Source organism: Lactuca virosa, chromosome 1 (genome assembly GCF_052849685.1).
Source record: "Lactuca virosa cultivar CGN04683 chromosome 1, Lactuca_virosa_CGN04683_v6, whole genome shotgun sequence".
NCBI lineage: Eukaryota > Viridiplantae > Streptophyta > Magnoliopsida > Asterales > Asteraceae > Lactuca > Lactuca virosa.
This window is the reverse complement of record NC_136426.1, coordinates 70,681,132-70,696,835: the sequence shown is the minus strand read 5'-3', so window position 1 is coordinate 70,696,835 and position 15,704 is coordinate 70,681,132.

Below are 15,704 nucleotides of genomic sequence, written 5' to 3'. Positions count from 1 at the left end.
TATCGTAAGAGATTGAAAAACATTTGATGAATATTTAATGTACTAGGGATTGTAACGGCTACAAAGATAAAAACATTTGTTCAAGAATTTAAAGCTGAAATTAATGTCTCCATGGTCTTGGCTTCAAAAGTACGTGTTATATGTCAATGCAAAATCTCCCCAAAATGAGGGGTCACCAAACCGCCGGCGATTGGACGGAAGTACGACGGAAAAAGCAAACACAGCGGGGGCATGAAAATGACAATCTCTTTAATTTCTATGTGGCTGGATTCCCTAATGGAACCAGAAAGGAGGAGCTCAATTGTCCATTCAGCAAATATGGTGAGGTGGTAGATGTGTATTGGGACCCAGACAATCAATCCATTCCGACGCATCATTCAGGTACAATTCTATCCTAATTTTATTAATTCCGTCATGTTTTTCAATTTGGTATCAGAGCTAAGTAACGTTCTTATTATTCTTATTATTAGTTTGCATATTCAATCTATCGTTAATAAGAATATATGCATATGCAGCATCATAAACATGATAAGCATCATAAACATGATAATGAATAACCATTGTTTTTAAATATTCATATTTAAAAAAGTTATCAACAATTAAAATATTTATCATAAGAAGATTTAATACCATAAATATGTCTCAAGATATTTTCAATTGTTAAATCACTTTTATTTCTTCATGATAGTATCATTTCGAGTTGTTTTAACTATTAATTCTACAAAATTTGAAATTTTTATTAAAATAATATTCGTTCTTAATAATCAAATTAATCAAATTCATGCTTGAAATATATATTTATGTCTAACAAAATTTTGATGAATTGTATTCCTAATAGAAATATTATTTTAAGAATACAGCAAATCCAAGAATCTATAAATAATTCTAAGAAAAATCTCAAGGATTCTTACAAACCTAATAATCAAGGTACGATTTTAAACAATAACCATATTCATGATGTTAGATATTTCATAAGAACTAGTATTAAAATCCGTTACAAGCAAATACGACGTCTAAAAACAAAACTATTTGTATTCTAAAACATATGTCTTTTAAACACTATTATAATTAACACTACTATTAAATAAATTTTAATCGTAACTTTAAATCTAAAACGAAACTAAACTATTATTATTATAAAATTATAATCATGAGTTTTTCAAGTCTAGATACAAATAAACAAGAATTAAAATTTTTTCGTAAAACATTGAAACAATCTAAAAAATTTCTTTTAGACTTAAAAATAGATTCCGACATATCAATGATAAATTGTATATCTAATATTGAAGCAATACATATAATAAATAATAGTATAAATTGGAAACAAGAACAAATAAAAAACCTTGAAGATAAAATAACAAAATTAATTTGTTAAATATGATAGAAAAAACAACTACTTCACTAGAAAAAAGAAACTAAAAATTTTATTTTTAATACACACAATATATGGAAACTTTACAAGAAAAAGTAGAAACACTAACTAAATTATTTGCAGCACTAGAAATTCCATCTGAAACTCAAGAAAATAATATAGAAATAGAAAATAATTTAGATAATAATGACGCAGAAGTAATATATGATTTTTCTTCAGATGATGAAAATCCTTATTCAAATCCATATAGAGATTCACAAAACAATTTTAGATTAAAACGAAAACAATCATATGTTGAAGATGATTATCAAAGTCAATATATTTATGGACCACCTTCATTAGAAGAAAATTTTTTATATAGACAAGGAATGGTTAAAAATAAACAAAACAAATGGGAAAAAATACCTCCTCAATACATACCTAAATTATTTACATTTCCAACAAATTCAGATATTCTTTTTATTGATTGTGACCAAAATCCTGAGGCAAAAATTCAAGAATGGAGTAATAAAATGGGAGTACAAATTCAGTTAACCGAAGAATTAAGAAATTTACACCCAAAACATTTTTTTAATTATATCATTCATAAAACACAAGGTAACGCATATCGTTTTCTCTCATCTCTTGATGAAACCGAAACAATGATGATAGCTACTAGTGATGCTATGGAAACATTTAAAAATGTATTAGGTCGACTTATTCAGGAATTCATAGGAAAACAAATTGAAGATAAAGTATCACAAGAAGCTTTTCAATTAGAATCATTATGGCATTTAACTAATCTACGAATTTGTAATATGTGTTATCTAGAACCATTTATATGCGAATATTCCGAACATTATTATAATTTAGATCCCACTAGAAAAAAGGCAGCGTTAGATATGTTCTATCAAAAACTACCATCATTAGTAAGCCAAACTGTAATAAAAGATTTCCAAGAAGCATTACAACAAAATAAAGTTGCAGACACCTTAGGAGCACGAATAAGCATATTAAAAGCATGGATGCAGAAAAAATGTTTAGAACAAAAAACAGCACAAGATGCAAAAATTGATTTATGTTGTGACATCCTTTCTAACAAAGTAAATCAATATGGTTGTAAAGAAAAACAACAAAGTAAAAAAGAAAATTTGGAAAAAACAAACATATAAACCTAAATACAAAGAATATTATAAACAAGGGGAAAGAAAATATTTCCGAAATAGAAAACAATATAAACAAAAATATCAATCCAAAACAAATTATTGCCCATCAAATAAAAAAGACTGTAAATGTTGGATATGTCAAGAAGAAGGACACAAAGCTTATGAATGCCCGAAAAAGACTAAAAAAGAAAAAGAAACAAATATATTAAAAATTGCATACGACCTTGGATACAAACCCATAGAAGATTCAGATATAAATTCAGATATAGATATTTATGCATATACAACTTATTCTGATTCAGATGCAGGTACATAATCCTATGGAAAAAGTATTACTAGAATTAGAACTTGAGGGAAACCTCATATCTAATCTATCTGGAATATACATTGCTAAAGCATACAATGGTATGAAAGTACCATCTGAAGTAAACAATAATAAAGTATACAGTGATATGAATATATCACCAAAAGCATACAGTGATATGAATATATCACCAAAAGCATACATTGATATGAAAATTCTCATATCATCATTCGAAACAAACAAATTTCAGCAATTATTCAGGTACCCAAGAGACGCAAATATTCAATCCACATATATATTGAAATGGAAGCAATCATGAAGCAAATCAAACACCAGTTCAAACAAAAAGAAGAGCAAGAAGCATCATTAGTCAGACAACTCGAAGCAGTCAGACGAGAAAAAGAACAACTACGACAAACAATACAAATTCTATCATCCCAATCAGTACCTAAAGAAGAAGCAGCTAGCAGTTCAACAACGAAGCAACCAAAAGAAGACATTCAAGAAATTTCATCCGATGATAGTCAGCCACAAACAATGCTCAAGTCAGAAAAACAACCTATAATACAAAATCCAGAAGAATATCCACCACTTCAAGCAGATCAAAATATAAAGAAATGGTACGTGATTTTCAACGGAGAAAACAAAGGAGTATATGACAATTGGGGAATTGCCAGTTCATATATTCTTGGAAGAAATATTATTCACAAAAGTTACAAAACAAAAAATGAAACAGAAGCCGCATACAACGAAGCATACAAAGCAGTAATAAAAGATAACGTAGAATGTTCAAAAACAGTTCTCCTAACACCACAAAAACTTATGACCAGCTTCACACCACAAAAACCTGTATCCATCCCAAGATCCCTTAACCAATTAAATGCAAAAATTGCCCTTGAATCCATTCTATCAACCAAAGAAAAGGAAGCCATGAAAAAACCATCTGCCAAAAAATTCGCTGAATTATGGGATAGCCTCGTTTCCTACACCGAGGTCCATTCTTTAATGGGCTTTTACCCAGTAGCCAGGCGCCCATGCCCTAAAGCAGTTTTCCTAGCCGATTTATCAGATCCTATGACTTTGTGGGATTATTTTATTCATGGATTCATCGACACTATCTATCTAGAAGGCACCAATTTACACTGCATCAGCGAATTCCCCTCTGCTGTGCAAACTATCATCAGAAATTATAAAATACGCTTTGCAAAACAAGAAAGAGGATTATTCATCAAAATGCATTCTAGCTACCCAATTTTTGATGAAGATTCTCAACTAATTGTCCCAAGTATTACTTTTGCAAACATGGGAATAAGCAACGGCTCAAAACCAACAAAAGATGATCTACCCCGTGAATCACCAACACAAGAGCATCTAATCTTTGCACTTGCCGGTGTTTATTTAGCATCATCACGCATTGGCAACGGTAAAGATCAAAGGTCAAGAATCAGAGTAAATTATGCTAGTAAAACTTTCATTATCTACTCTTTAACAGACAATGAAATCACTCCGGAAGCAATGAAAGCAATTGAAACATTCGAACAACCTTTCGAAAAAATTTCTCATCAACTGGCTGAATTACCCGATGATATCAAGAAACAACTTTGCAAACATATTATGCATGCTCCAAGACACAATTGCAGTTACTGTTCAGAAAACACAGAAGAAACACCATTCATGGAAGATTAACGTCAGCCATGACACAAGCAAACATTATTCAAAAACATGTCTTTTCGGAGGCGGGAGGAATGACGTAAGCAATGACATAAGAAGCCATTATTAAAGAAGACACATTATTGAAGACATGTGGCCTTTCAATATGGAAAGGAATTTGTAATTATTTATGGTTTTGTCTTTTATAATTATTGTATGCAAAGTGTCGGTAGCATAGTAAAATAAAGTATGTAAGACCTTCAATACTCTAGGGGGCATTAATGTAAATAGGTTTGTCATATTGCAATCAACCGATTGCGGTTCTATTATTGTACTCGGCTCCTTTGAGCCTATAAATAGGGCCTTTGCCCATATGGAATAGATAAGCTAAAATTGAGTGTTTAAGATTTGAGTTGTTCTCAATCTTCTTCTGTTGAAATAGCTCGTCTATTTCTGAATAGCAGAACCCTATCCAAACATATCCATATATTCATATAAACATATCAAACCCAGACAATCAATCCATTCCGATGCATCATTCAGGTACAATTCTATCCTAATTTTATTAATTCCGCCATGTTTTTCAATTTGACAAATTAAAATAAACATGCTCTGATACCAAATTGAAAAACATGGCGGAATTAATAAAATTAGGATAGAATTGTACCTGAATGATGCGTCGGAATGGATTGATTGTCTGGGTTTGATATGTTTATATGAATATATGGATATGTTTGGATAGGGTTATGCTATTCAGAAATAGAAAATCTATTTCAACAGAAGAAGATTGAGAACAACTCAAATCTTAAACACTCAAAATTAGCTTGTTTATTCCATATGGGCAAAGGCCCTATTTATAGGCTCAAAGGAGCCGAGTACAATAATAGACCTGCAATCGGTTGATTGCAATACGACAAACCTATTTACATTAATGCCCCCTAAAGTATTGAGGGTCTTACATACTTTATTTTACTATGCTACCGACACTTTGCATACAATAATTATAAAAGACAAAACCATAAATAATTACAAATTCCTTTCCATTATTGAAAGGCCACATGTCTTCAATAATGTGTCTTCTTTAATAATGGCTTCTTATGTCATTGCTTACGTCATTCCTCCCGCCTCCGAAAAGACATGTTTTTGAATAATGTTTGCTTGTGTCATGGCTGACGTTAATCTTCCATGAATGGTGGTTCTTCTGTGTTTTCTGAACAAGAACTGCAATTGTGTCTTGGAGCATGCATAATATGTTTGCAAAGTTGTTTCTTGATATCATCGGGTAATTCAGCCAGTTGATGAGAAAATTTTTCGAAAGGTTGTTCGAATGTTTCAATTGCTTTCATTGCTTCCGGAGTGATTTCGTTGTCTGTTAAAGAGTAGATAATGAAAGTTTTACTAGCATAATTTACTCTGATTCTTGACCTTTGATCTTTACCGTTGCCAATGCGTGATGATGCTAAATAAACACCGGCAAGTGCAAAGATTAGATGCTCTTGTGTTGGTGATTCACGGGGTAGATCATCTTTTGTTGGTTTTGAGCCGTTGCTTATTCCCATGTTTGCAAAAGTAATACTTGGGACAATTAGTTGAGAATCTTCATCAAAAATTGGGTAGCTAGAATGCATTTTGATGAATAATCCTCTTTCTTGTTTTGCAAAGCGTATTTTATAATTTCTGATGATAGTTTGCACAGCAGAGGGGAATTCGCTGATGCAGTGTAAATTGGTGCCTTCTAGATAGATAGTGTCGATGAATCCATGAATAAAATAATCCCATAAAGTCATAGGATCTGATAAATCGGCTAGGAAAACTGCTTTAGGGCCTGGGCGCCTGGCTACTGGGTAAAAGCCCATTAAAGAATGGACCTCGGTGTAGGAAACGAGGCTATCCCATAATTCAGCGAATTTTTTGGCAGATGGTTTTTTCATGGCTTCCTTTTCTTTGGTTGATAGAATGGATTCAAGGGCAATTTTTGCATTTAATTGGTTAAGGGATCTTGGGATGGATACAGGTTTTTGTGGTGTGAAGCTGGTCATAAGTTTTTGTGGTGTTAGGAGAACTGTTTTTGAACATTCTACGTTATCTTTTATTACTGCTTTGTATGCTTCGTTGTATGCGGCTTCTGCTTCATTTTTTGTTTTGTAACTTTTGTGAATAATATTTTTTCCAAGAATATATGAACTGGCAATTCCCCAATTGTCATATACTCCTTTGTTTTCTCCGTTGAAAATCACGTACCATTTCTTTATATTTTGATCTGCTTGAAGTGGTGGATATTCTTCTGGATTTTGTATTATAGGTTGTTTTTCTGACTTGAGCATTGTTTGTGGCTGACTATCATCGGATGAAATTTCTTGAATGTCTTCTTTTGGTTGCTTCGTTGTTGAACTGCTAGCTGCTTCTTCTTTAGGTACTGATTGGGATGATAGAATTTGTATTGTTTGTCGTAGTTGTTCTTTTTCTCGTCTGACTGCTTCGAGTTGTCTGACTAATGATGCTTCTTGCTCTTCTTTTTGTTTGAACTGGTGTTTGATTTGCTTCATGATTGCTTCCATTTCAATATATCTGTGGATTGAATATTTGCGTCTCTTGGGTACCTGAATAATTGCTGAAATTTGTTTGTTTCGAATGATGATATGAGAATTTTCATATCAATGTATGCTTTTGGTGATATATTCATATCACTGTATGCTTTTGGTGATATATTCATATCACTGTATGCTTTTGGTGATATATTTATATCACTGTATACTTTATTATTGTTTACTTCAGATGGTACTTTCATACCATTGTATGCTTTAGCAATGTATATTCCAGATAGATTAGATATGAGGTTTCCCTCAAGTTCTAATTCTAGTAATACTTTTTCCATAGGATTATGTACCAGCATCTGAATCAGAATCAGTTGTATATGCATAAATATCTATATCTGAATTTATATCTGAATCTTCTATGGGTTCGTATCCAAGGTTGTATGCAATTTTTAATATATTTGTTTCTTTTTCTTTTTTAGTCTTTTTCGGGCATTCATAAGCTTTGTGTCCTTCTTCTTGACATATCCAACATTTACAGTCCTTTTTATTCGATGGACAATAATTTGTTTTGGATTGATATTTTTGTTTATATTGTTTTCTATTTCGGAAATATTTTCTTTCCCCTTGTTTATAATATTCTTTATATTTTGGTTTATAAGTTTATTTTTTCCAAATTTTCTTTTTACTTTGTTGTTTTTCTTTACAACCATATTGATTTACTTTGTTAGAAAGGATGTCACAACATAAATCAATTTTTGCATCTTGTGTTGTTTTTTGTTCTAAACATTTTTTCTGCATCCATGCTTTTAATATGCTTATTCGTGCTCCTAAGGTGTCTGCAACTTTATTTTGTTGTAATGCTTCTTGGAAATCTTTTATTACACTTTGGCTTACTAATGATGGTAATTTTTGATAGAACATATCTAATGCTGCCTTTTTTCTAATGGAATCTAAATTATAATAATGTTCAGAATATTCACATATAAATGGTTCTAAATAACACATATTACAAATTCGTAAATTAGTTAAATGCCATAGTGATTCTAATTGAAAAACTTCTTTTGATATTTTATCTTCAATTTGTTTTCCTATGAATTCCTGAATAAGACGGCTTAATACATTTTTAAATGTTTCCATAGCATCAGTAGTGGCTATCATCATCGTTTCGGTTTCATCAAGAGATGAAAGAAAACGATATGCGTTACCTTGTGTTTTATGAATGATATAATTAAGAAAATGTTTTGGGTGTAAATTTCTTAATTCTTCGGTTAACTGAATTTGTACTCCCATTTTATTACTCCATTCTTGAATTTTTGCCTCAGGATTTTGGTCACAATCAATAAAAAGAATATCTGAATTTGTTGGAAATGTAAATAATTTAGGTATGTATTGAGGAGGTATTTTTCCCATTTGTTTTGTTTATTTTTAACCATTCCTTGTCTATATAAAAAATTTTCTTCTAATGAAGGTGGTCCATAAATATATTGACTTTGATAATCATCTTCAACATATGATTGTTTTCGTTTTAATCCAAAATTGTTTTGTGAATCTCTATATGGATTTGAATAAGGGTTTTCATCATCTGAAGAAAAATCATATATTACTTCTGCGTCATTATCATCTGAATTATTTTCTATTTCTATATTATTTTCTTGAGTTTCAGATGGAATTTCTAGTGCTGCAAATAATTTAGTTAGTGTTTCTACTTTTTCTTGTAAAGTTTCCATATATCGTGTGTATTAAAAATAAAATTTTTAGTTTCTTTTTTCTAGTGAAGTAGTTGTTTTTTCTATCATATTTAACAAATTAATTTTGTTATTTTATCTTCAAGGTTTTTTATTTGTTCTTGTTTCCAATTTATACTATTATTTATTATATGTATTGCTTCAATATTAGATATACAATTTATCATTGATATATCAGAATCTATTTTTAAGTCTAAAAGAAATTTTTTAGATTGTTTCAATGTTTTACGAAAAAAATTTAATACTTGTTTATTTGTATCTAGGCTTGAAAAACTCATGATTATAATTTTATAATAATAATGGTTTAGTTTCGTTTTGGATTTAAAGTTACGATTAAAATTTATTTAAAAATAGTAGTGGTAATTATAATGTTTAAAAGACATAAGTTTTAAAATACAAATAGTTTTGTTTTTAGACGACGTATTTGCTTATAACGGATTTTAATACTAGTTCTTATGAAATATCTAACATCATGAATATGGTTATTGTTTAAAATCGTACCTTGATTATTAGGTTTGTAAGAATCCTTGAGATTTTTCTTAGAATTATTTATAGATTCTTGGATTTGCTGTATTCTTAAAATAATAGTTCTATTAGGAATGCAATTCATTAAAATTTTGTTAGACATAAATATATATTTCAAGCATGAATTTGATTATTAAAAACGAGTATTATTTTAATAAAAATTTCAAATTTTGTAGAATTAATAGTTAGAATAACTCGGAATGAGATTATCATGGAGAAATAATATAACAATTGAATAGAATATCTTGAGACATATTTATGATATTAAATCTTCTTTTGATAATTTTTAATTGTTTTAATAACGATGATTTTTTGAATATGGGTACTTGAAAATAATGATTATTTATTTTCATGTTTATGATGTTTATCATTTTTATGATGTTTATCATGTTTATGATGCTGCATATGCATATATTCTTATTAACGATAGAATATGCAAACTAATAATAAGAATAATAAGAACGTTACTTAGCTCTGATACCAAATTGAAATAAACATGCTCTGATACCAAATTGAAAAACATGGCGGAATTAATAAAATTATGATAGAATTGTACCTGAATGATGCGTCGGAATGGATTGATTGTCTGCGTCGGAATGGATTGACGATGGATTGATTGTCTGGGTTTGATATGTTTATATGAATATATGGATATGTTTGGATAGGGTTCTGCTATTCAGAAATAGACGAGCTATTTCAACAGAAGAAGATTGAGAACAACTCAAATCTTAAACACTCAATTTTAGCTTGTCTATTCCATATGGGCAAAGGCCCTATTTATAGGCTCAAAGGAGCCGAGTACAATAATTGAGTTGCAATCGTTTGATTGCAATATGACAAACCTATTTACATTATAGCCCCCTAGACTATTGAGGGACTTACACACTTTATGTTACATCAAATAATATAATACACACTTAATAATTATTCTATCTAAACTTCCTACCGACACATAAATTATATAAACAATAACAAATCCTTTCTATATTGAAAGGCCACATGTCTTCAATAATGTGTCTCTAATAATAATGGCTTTTTATGTCATTGCTTACGTCATTCCTCCCGCCTCCGAAAAGACATATTTTTGAATAATGTTTGCTTGTGTCATGGCTGACGTTAATCTTCCATGAATGGTGCCTCTTTCATAATCGAGTAGGAATGTTTTTAACTGTTTCTCTATGATGGCTTCCATTCTCTTGTCAATGTGTCTGCTATATGATTGTTGGCGCTTTTGATATACTTGAGATATGGATGAAATTGATGTAATTGTAATTGCCACCGGATCAATCGTCCTCGACAGTAATCTTCTTGTAACTTATACCGCCAAAAGCCAAGTAGATACTTGGAATCTGTGCGTAATTCGAATCTGGTTTGAAGTAGCTCGACTTTCCATTTTTTCAATGTTCTGAGACATGCTAGTGTTTCTCGTTCATGTGTGCTGTAATTTTGCTCCGTTTGGGAAAATGTTCCCGATATATACTTGCATAGTTTTTGCTCGTATTTATCTGTTTTTAATACTTCAGATGATACATCTGTATCAGTGTATGCTTTTGGTGATATTTTCATATCAATGTATACTTTATCATTGTTTACTTCGGATGGTATTTTCATACCAATGTATGCTTTATCATTGTATACTTTTGATGAGTTAGATATGAGGTTTCCCTCACTATCTAGACCCAATAATACTTTTCCACGTATAATTGCTTTTAGGCATCCTGCCCAAGTGTCTTGTGATGCATCTGTTTCTACAATTAGGAAATCATCGGTTTTTGCATTATATAAAGTAGGGAGAACTTGAATCTTTTGTTTTATATTTTGTACCAAAATAGTATCTGTATTGGTCCAAGACCAAGGTATTTTTTCTGATATTTTCTTTTGTAAAACTTTTCTTTCTTTTGCTAAATTTTTCAAAAATCCTTGTTCTGCAATATAATTTAAACAACCAAGAAATCGTTGTATTTGTTTTCTATTTTCAAGTTTATCAGGAAACATATTTAATTTTTCGAGTATATTGTCTGTTAATGATAATTGACCATTTTCTCCAATTTTTAAACCAAGATATTCAACTGTAGATTGAAAAAGTTTTGATTTCTTTTTTGATAAAACCAAACCCTTTTCTTTAATTCTTTGTAAAACCTTGATGACTGCATCAATGTGTGTTTGTTCATTTCCTTTTGTAAAAACAATTATATCATCAATATATGCGAGACAAATATGATCTAAACCATTTAAGGTTTCATCCATGAATTGCTGGTATATTGCTGGTGCCTGTTTTAAACCGAATGGAAGGACATTCCATTCATAATGCTTCTGAGGAGGACATGAAAAAGCGGTTAGTGGTTTCGTATTTTCATGTAAGCGTAATTGCCAATATCCGGATTTTGCATCAAATGTACTAAAATGTGTATTTCCTTTTATTTTTTCTAAAATATATTCTTTTCGTGATAATTTATATGAATCTCCTATAGTAGCATCATTCATCTTTTTATAATTAATTACCATTCTTCGTTTGCCTTGTTTTATTTCATTATTATTTTCTACATAGAATGCAGGTGCAGAATGAGGACTCTTGCTAGGTCGAATGATTCCTTTTTCTAATAGTTCAGTGCATTCCTGTTTAAATTCAGAAACATCTTTTATACTATATGGAATTTTATTTGGAACATTTATTTCATCATTAGGGTTTTTTAATAATATTATTATTTCTTGATTATTTCTATTTTTTAAATGATCTAGTGGATTTTCGCTGCATACTTCTTCAAGTTGTTTTTCAGCAATTTCTTTAGCAAATGTTAGTAATATGCGTAATTGAAAACCAACCTCTTGTTTGATTATTTTAATAAGATCATAATGTTTGATAATTGCAGTTTTTATAAAACCTTTTGTTGGATGATTGAGACTTATATCGTCATTTGTTTGTATAAATGGTTGATATAATTTAAGGAAATTATTTCCTATAACTAAATCTATTCCTGAATCATGTTGATATATAGTTGGAGTTTTAAATGGTGTTTTTTCAATTACTATATCTATATCTTTTCCTACGAACCAAATTTTGTAAATTGATTTATCAGCAATTGTTATTTTTAATGGTTTTTCTAATTTTTCCCAATTTTTTAATATCTTTTTTCTTCCAAAACATAAAGTAGCCCTTGTATCTATATATGAAACTAATTCTTTTTCTTGTATTTTGGTTGTAATAAAGGTACTGTTTGGGTTAATATTTGTTTTTCTTTTACTCATTTTAACAAATTACTAAGGTATCTGAAAGAAAATTAAATGAATTGTTAATATTTTTTATTACTATTAACTTCAATTTTTAATCTTCCAATTTTAACTAATTGATATGCAGTATGATTTTTGTTTTTATAAATTAGTTCGTGTACTTCAAATTCTTTTTCTTTTAAATGTTTTGTGGATTTTTCTAAATCTTTCCATAATTTTTTAAGTAGATCAACTTTATATTTATTATCGTAACTACAATATACTTGAGTTTTATTACTCATAATTTTTATTTTACCATGTGAAAGGTCGTTTAATAGTAAGTGGTTTTTCTTTAAGTAGCTGTTTTTCATTAAGTGGTTCTTCTTTAATAGTTTTTATTTTTAAATATTTTTCAAGTAGATTTTTCTGTTGAGTTAAATTCTGTAATAATTCAGGAATTTGTTTTAATACAATTAAACTTTCTACTTCTATAATATTATTTAATTTTTGATTAATTATGTTTAATTTTTTTCCTACTGATTTGTCTTCTTCAGGATTAAGACCGATGTTATATATTGTTCCTTGTGGTAAATTTTGCGGTATTTCTATAATCATTTCTTTATCTGGTATACATGGTTTTGTATTTTGATATGATCCTTCAAGTGTTTTAAAATATTTTAGGGAATTTCTAGATGATTATGTCATATTCTTAAACTTAATGATCTAATCATTTCTTTAATATCTTCTAGCTTTTCATCGTTATTTTCATTAGATGTTGAAGGTTGACATTCTGAAATAGAAGATCTACCTATTATAGTTGAAAATGGAGGTTCTATAATTGGATTTCTTTTTATTAACGGAGTAGTTATTATTGGTTGAAAATTAGTTTCATTGAATATTCTATTATTAGTCATATTTGGTGATTCAAGGTATAATAAAGGGGTAAATAATTTATCTATATAAATTCTATCTTCTGTTTTAAATGTAATACTATGATGAGAATTTGTTAATGCATAATTTATTTGATATGTAATAGTAAATGGATGATTACCTTTTATCATAAAATTTTGTCTTAATAATTTATATCGTATAGTAATACTATTGCTTAAATTTTTATCTTTAAGACTTAATCCTAATTGAATATTAATATCAAATTTTATTTTTCCTTCAATTAAATTACCTTCTCCTTTTGCAATAATACTTTCTTGGTTATTAATTATACGATCATCTCTGATTTCTAATTCTATTGGTGTATTTAAATTACTTACAATACTTTTTAAGATTATTTGAATAGTTGATATATGAATATAAGCAATTTTTATTCTATCTGTTTCTTTAATATGAGATAATCTATTTCTAATTTGTTGTTTATTTATTATGGGTATAGTAATATTTCCTTGAGTTAATTCTATAGGTATTGCTTGTTCTCCTATAATTTTTCCATAATATATAATATTTTTTCTAGAAAAGAAATTTTTAAATGTGTTATATCTAAAATTGTGTCTTTCGGATAGTGTGAAATTTGATTTTCTTATAGCGTCTTTATTGATGTTATTTTTATTAATTAAAGCATCAAAAGTGTATCCAGATTCATTTTCTTCGTTATTTATAACTATTGGTGAGTTTTCTATTTCTTGAGACATATTTATAGTATTAAAACTTCTTACGATAAATATTTTAATTGTTGATAACTTTTTTAAATATGAATATTTGAAAAACAATGGTTATTCATTATCATGTTTATGATGTTTATCATGTTTATGATGCTTATCATGTTTATGATGTTGCATATGCATATATTCTTATTAACGATAGATTGAATATGCAAACTAATAATAAGAATAATAAGAACGTTACTTAGCTCTGATACCAAATTTTTATAAACATGCTCTGATACCAAATTGAAATACATGGCGGAATTAATAAAATTAAGAAAGAATATACCTGAATGATGCGTCGGAATGGATTGACGATGGATTGATTGTCTGGGTTTGATATGTTTATATGAATATATGGATATGTTTGGATAGGGTTCTGCTATTCAGAAATAGACGAGCTATTTCAACAGAAGAAGATTGAGAACAACTCAAATCCTTGGTAACAGAAGAAGATTGAGAACAACTCAAATCTTAAACACTCAATTTTAGCTTGTTCATTCCATATGGGCAAAGGCCCTATTTATAGGCTCAAAGGAGCCGAGTACAATAATAGAATTGCAATCGGTTGATTGCAATATGACAAACCTATTTACATTAATGCCCCCTAGAGTATTGAAGGTCTTACATACTTTATTTTACTATGCTACTGACACTTTGCATACAATAATTATAAAAGACAAAACCATAAATAATTACAAATTCCTTTCCATATTGAAAGGCCACATGTCTTCAATAATGTGTCTTCTTTAATAATGGCTTCTTATGTCATTGCTTACGTCATTCTCAAATTGAAATACATGGCGGAATTAATAAAATTAAGAAAGAATATACCTGAATGATGCGTCGGAATGGATTGACAATGGATTGATTGTCTGGGTTTGATATGTTTATATGAATATATGGATATGTTTGGATAGGGTTCTGCTATTCAGAAATAGACGAGCTATTTCAACAGAAGAAGATTGAGAACAACTCAAATCTTAAACACTCAATTTTAGCTTATCTATTCCATATGGGCAAAGGCCCTATTTATAGGCTCAAAGGAGCCGAGTACAATAATAGAACTGCAATCGGTTGATTGCAATATGACAAACCTATTTACATTAATGCCCCCTAGAGTATTGAAGGTCTTACATACTTTATTTTACTATGCTACCGACACTTTATCATTGTTTACTTCGGATGGTATTTTCATACCAATGTATGCTTTATCATTGTATACTTTTGATGAGTTAGATATGAGGTTTCCCTCACTATCTAGACCCAATAATACTTTTCCACGTATAATTGCTTTTAGGCATCCTGCCCAAGTGTCTTGTGATGCATCTGTTTCTACAATTAGGAAATCGTCGGTTTTTGCATTATATAAAGTAGGGAGAACTTGAATCTTTTGTTTTATATTTTGTACCAAAATAGTATCTGTATTGGTCCAAGACCAAGGTATTTTTTCTGATATTTTCTTTTGTAAAACTTTTCTTTCTTTTGCTAAATTTTTCAAAAATCCTTGTTCTGCAATATAATTTAAACAACCAAGAAATCGTTGTATTTGTTTTCTATTTTC